We start from the raw sequence: 6,000 nt of genomic DNA, 5'->3' as shown, positions 1-6,000 counted from the left end.
CAATCAGCCTGGCCAGATATCATTGCTGATATAAATCTGTTCAGCTATTGCAACTTCAAAGGATGCATCCATTCCATCACTCAGAGATCAGACCCAAAATACCTTATAAACTGAAGAAGAATCTCAGATCTGGTTGATGTTATATGGTACCAATTGCAAAAACATTTGCTATCCAGAGTCTCTTTTCCAAAAGAAGAAATATCCTTATCATAAAATAAAATTGCAGTAGAGTTTGGCACGCTTCTTCCCCAGCTATGTCACATCTTGAGATGCCAGAACAGAATCACAGAATGGCCAGGGTTGGAAGGGACCTCAAGGATCACGAATCTCCAACGCCCCCCACCACACACAGGGCCACCAACCTCCACATTTAATGCTAGACCAGGCTGCCCAGGGCCCCATCCAATCTGGCCTTGAACACCTCCAAGGACAGGGCATCCCCAACCTCTCTGGGCAGCTGTTCCAGCACCTCACCACTCTCATAGTAAAGAACTTCCCCTGACATCCAACCTAAATCTCTCCTCCCTCAACTTAAAACCATTTCCCCTTGTCCTGCTGTTATCTGCCCTTTCAAAGAGTTTGTTCAGCAAACAACAAAAAGAGAAGATAAAAACCAAGTTTCATTAATTTTTAAATCTGAGCTCATTTAACAACTAAATCAAGTCAGACATCTTCAACACCAAGGTGAAATAACTTATGTGCATGTATGTGTACATATACACACACACACACATATATATATATATACATACAAACATTTGTTTCTGTGTCCTATTCAAGCACAAATGCTGCATTTTATTTACAGTAACTGTATGGCTGTGCTAGGGGCTGCATTTTAAAAAGGCAAAGAGCCTCAAAAAGGAAAGAAAAAGAAAAGAATTGTAATAACTGCATTCTTTGAAAAACTAAGAAAAAAAATAAAGAAACAAAACAGCCACCCTGTCAGGTGGCTTCAGAGTCATCTGCCAACATACTAAAAAAACAGGCAAGTTAAAAAAAAAAAAAAAAAACACAAACCCAGAAAAAAAAATACTTGAACAGAATTCCACAGGAAAACAAAACAACAAAAAAAACCACAACACTTGGATTCTTTTCTGGCAGCTTCAGTTGTGCCTGTGGTTGAGTGACTGAAAAAAAACACTCACAGAATTGCTCAGGCTCAAATTGGTATCTCACATGACCTGGTTTTGGTAGCAGCCGTTACAGGAATTTAACTTCAAAAACAGATGAAAAACAGAACAGAAAGCTGAACAGCAAACAAAGAGACAGACATACCAATCTCATTTATTTAAAATTCAGTTATTTTTAACTGGAAGCAGTTTAAGGCTGACCAAATGGTTTTGTTGGTTTTTTTTTTTTTTTTTTTTTAAACATTGAGGCTTTGATGTTGGTTTTGTAATTTTCTGTCTATCAAGTCAAAAGAGCTCAAATACCCTTCTTCTTAATTGCCACATTTCCTAATTGCTGTCAAGTATCCTATCTGGCACATCACCCATCGTCCATCACAAACTCCCACCACAGCAGTGGCACAGCCCAAGTGAAGGATAAGCAAGAGAAGGGATTTGGTGCATGGACACAGCAAACAGATCTGACAGCAAACCACATAATTGTCACAGCATTTGTTCACTTTCTATGCAAATAAATTAAGTGTTCCAGGCCACAAAGGAAAAGTTTTTCTCTCTCCACAAGCATCCCTTAAGTTTTGCCTCCCTTCCAGCGTCATTTGCCAGCTCAGCTTCCTCTGGCCAAAAGTACCTGGGTGTGGCTCCCAGCAAGGCTTAGTCTGAAAATAGCCAGAGGGGACATGAGGGTGACATGAGATTTACTTTCCATTTCTTCCCTCCCCTGCTAGCTCATGGGAAATGGCCTGTGTAACCTAATAAGCATTTTCTCTCTAATTTCCATGCTGTTATGCTTTACAGGAACTGAATCAACTGCTTACGCACAGCTCCTTGCCAACCTCTCAACTGAAAGAAACATTCTACTCCTTCACTTTGGGTCCCCTACCTCTGCCTTTTCTTTTTTTCCTCCTCCTCATCACCATGTAAATCATTTTTACTACCTATTGCAGGCCTGCAATTCCTACAGATTGTTTTCTTGCAAGTCCTAAAATTCTAAAAACAAAATGGAACCTAGACTTCAATTTTAACATTTTATTGGCATGCATCTCTGTTGCTCATCATTGTAGTACTCGATCGCCTCCAGCTAAACAAACACACTCAGTATTATGAGAACACAAAATTACCATAACACAGAACAGTGCAGGATATACCATAGGGATAGATGGCAGTGAGAAAAGCAGTGTCCAGAACTTTGTCACTTATACAAGAAGAACAACTGCAAATGGTCTTGTGCTTTGGAGGGTGGGAAGAAAACAGCTAGGGATGGAAACTCCTGTGTGGAGAAAGCTTTGATAGAAATGCTCTTCTGGGTCACCGACACTATAAAATCCTAGCTTGACAATATCAAATTACTTCATTACTATGAGTAAGCTTGAGCAAAAAGTAATAACCTTTTTGCAGATAAAGTAAGAGAACATTTGCTGCAGCTTCCATTATCAGCAGCGCTGCTTAACTTGGCTTGGACTGCCTTTCTGTGAATTTTGTTGTGTCTTTGTACAACAGAGATTTGCGTCAATATAACAGAACTCATCTTCTTCTGAAATTATTCCTGAAACTAAAAACACTTCTCATCCTGTTTTGAGTTTTGGAGCAGAAGGCTGCCTGTTCATACATTAATTCCTGCTTATGGTTTTCTGTTGTTCTTTCATCTTGCCTGTGCCTGTATCAGTTTTCTCAGCTGTAAAAAAATTGAATAGCTCTTACTATCTTTCTGGAGTGCTGTGAATCTTATCCACTGTTTGTGTAATGAAAATTACAAATGCTGTTCTCATATGTCAGTTCTGGCTGTTTTTCCACCTGTCACTTGAAGACCCCATGTTTTTCACTTGGACGATGGTTCAAGTCACTGAACTATTTATACCTGCCCTTTCAGAAAGTCTTAAAAGATAAGTGTTTCTCTTATGGTATAGGATGATCATGACCAAAGAACTTGATGCACTTTCTGATGTACTTGGCTATGGCTGATTTAAGATCTCTTCTGCACAGGAGCTTTTGTCAGTGGTCTAATTATTTTCTTATTTTAAGCTGGAGCAGCACTCTTTTCCTTGCACTCATATTTGAGTAATCATTGTACTCTCAAGTTGAATACTTTTCAAAGTGACTGCATATATATATATACATACACACACACACACTCTTTTGTAAAGTTAGAAACATCATTACCAGCTCTTCAGAGTATCCATTTTATAGTTAATGAAAAGTTCTTTAAATACTTACATGTTTTCTTGTCCTCAGGCTAATTCAATTTACCTGAAATGCTGGTCTTCCTACCTTTATTTTTGATATTTAACATACTCTGAACTGATGCCCTCAAAATGCAATGAAAACAAGCATAAAAGCCAATGCTATATCAAGAAAACATCCAAAATAATTTAGCAAACAGCGTTCTTGTTAAAACAGATTGGATCAATGCATTTTGCTGGCTTGAACATTGTGTTAAAAAAGAAATTTGAGTCCCAGAAATACATATTCTAGGTTATTATTTGCCCAGTAAATTAAACAATCATAAATACTCAGTAATTCAAGTGAGCAACCAGCACAGGCTAAAGTGAATAGCATGCTAACAGATAGAGAAGCTCTAGGAGACATGGGAAAATTGTGCTTAAGCAAGCTTACTAAATTAAACTTACTAAATGATGCTTTCTTAATGCTGTATTAGAGTATTAAATTACTTAGTAAAATAAGTTCTCATCTGAGAGTTTTCTGGTATCATTAAAATCTTGTGGTTCACAGAATAATTCACTAAAGCTATGGAGAAGAATTCTGGAAGGGACAAAGATGCCTTTCTGGGGAGTAAGAGCAAAGCAGAAATCTGCAGGTAAGCTGGAATAAGACATGGAAATCAATTCCTATAGTGCTGCAACTAGAATTTCTCTCTCATCAATTATCGCTTCTGAAATAAGGATTTTAAGCTGTGAGTTAAGTAAGAAAAGGTAATTACTTTGTCTCCACCACCTTTCACAAAATAAAGTTTATATTTTATGGATTTGGAGAGATATTTCAACATAACTCTCCCTTTCTGCTTTCAGATATTTCTTCAAAGAATGCTTTTTGGAAAGATAACATTAAACTGAGTAATGCTGTTAAACATATAACATTGCTGCTAATGTTCTTTAGAAGCAATCTATCACATCTTATTTAATTTCATCGGTCTCGTTCAATGAGTCCCAGGCTCAACATTTAACTAAATTGCCCAAAGACATTCTTCTAACCGTATGTAATATACAATAAGTAACTCTTCTTTAAATTGCCTGGGAACTTACTGCAGAACAGCTCTCAAGGAAAAAAACAGGCTGAAATATTTTCTCATGCACCTTCCGTCCAGGTGATGCTTCTCTCTCATTCCAGATTTGCCCCCAGTATGACCGAAAGGCCACTAACCTTTTACCCCATGTTTGTTTGTGATTGCCTACTGGTGACATTTATCAGCATTGTGCCTGATAGTCTTGTAGCAGCAAGAGTTTTGGCACAAGTTTCTGTGTGTTCAGGTTCCAAGGGGGATGGAGAGAACACAAGCTGCCTCCAAATTGAAGGAATCAATTTTCATTTCTGAAGTCAGACAGGCTTTCATTTATTGCCTATTGACTCCATAGAGAGATAATAACAACATTGCTACTTTCAGTGAAAAAGACCATTACTGAGGACAATGCATTCAAAAAAAAAAAAAAAAAAAAAAGATGACAGCTCTCTTCATCCCCAGGCTGCTTTTCACTCCTTGAGTTATAAGCTGGGCTCTCTCCAGAAGTACCCTCTGCTACCTGGCCAGATCCCTGGAGCAGAGGGAGCATATGACTTTTTCAGATACAGCTCCAATGAAGCTCAGATTCTCAGACTCCTCATGCTAGATCTTACAGGTTTCCAGCATTTTGGGGTCCTTAGCCATGCTTCGAACAGGCTTGGCTGGATCCACTAGGCTCCATCAATCAGTTCCTACATTATCCATCCATCCCAATCCTTATCACCCTCAGCAGAACTGTACACAGCAAGGCAGCAGACAGCTCACAAGGTGCCCAGTACTAAATTACTAAGTCCAGCTCAGTACCTGACCCAGAGGGTTTATCCAGAAAGGCATGCTTGATGCCTTGCTAAGTGCCTCCAAAGCAGGTCTATCCCTTCTCTGAGGTATTTCAGTGCTGGAACACAGGTATGGCAGAGCACCGGTACTCTCCAAGGAAAGCTCAGTTATTTTCTCTGCTCTCCCTTTTTGTGTGCAATCTGGGGTAAGTAGCAGCATAGAAAAAGTATTTTCTATTTGCTTTTTCTTAAGTTGTTAAAATATTAGCAGTGTTTTCTGAGAGGCTTCTCTTGAGTTTCAGGGAAATATTATCCATTCTTATTCTTTCACATGCTATTTAAAGTTGCTACTGATGATACAGTTTGTCATTATTTTCCAGTTGCAATTAAATACTACCATAAAAAGTTTACTTTTTGCACTCACAACACAAGATGCTGTGGGAGTCATTGCAATAACACCAAATAAAGGTTCCAAGTAAATGAAATAACAATAAACATTCAAAAACCTACACAAATGAATTGTCACAGTAGCTGACTTTTCAGTCATTCAGCAAAACTGATTTGTCCACACCAGATTGTGTCCAAGCCAGAAAGAATAGTGTCACCAATACTTACATTTTTTTCCTCTTTCGGTATGTCTATATTTCAATTTAAAAAAAGAAATCAATACATTGTCTTGCAAAACAGTAACATATTCCAAATATAGAATCTAATTTTATATTTGAATATATGTATTTCTCAGAAATGACACCATATGAGAACAGTTTTTTATTGCAATACCATGGAGTGTGCAGTCATTCACATGAAAATGATCTAAATTACAAGCTTCATTTCTTTTTCTGCAATTGGCTGTGAATCAAATCTA

The sequence above is a fragment of the Phasianus colchicus genome, chromosome 4, assembly GCF_987193195.1.
Source record: "Phasianus colchicus chromosome 4, bPhaCol1.hap1.1, whole genome shotgun sequence".
NCBI lineage: Eukaryota > Metazoa > Chordata > Aves > Galliformes > Phasianidae > Phasianus > Phasianus colchicus.
Note: the sequence above shows the minus strand (reverse complement) of the source record.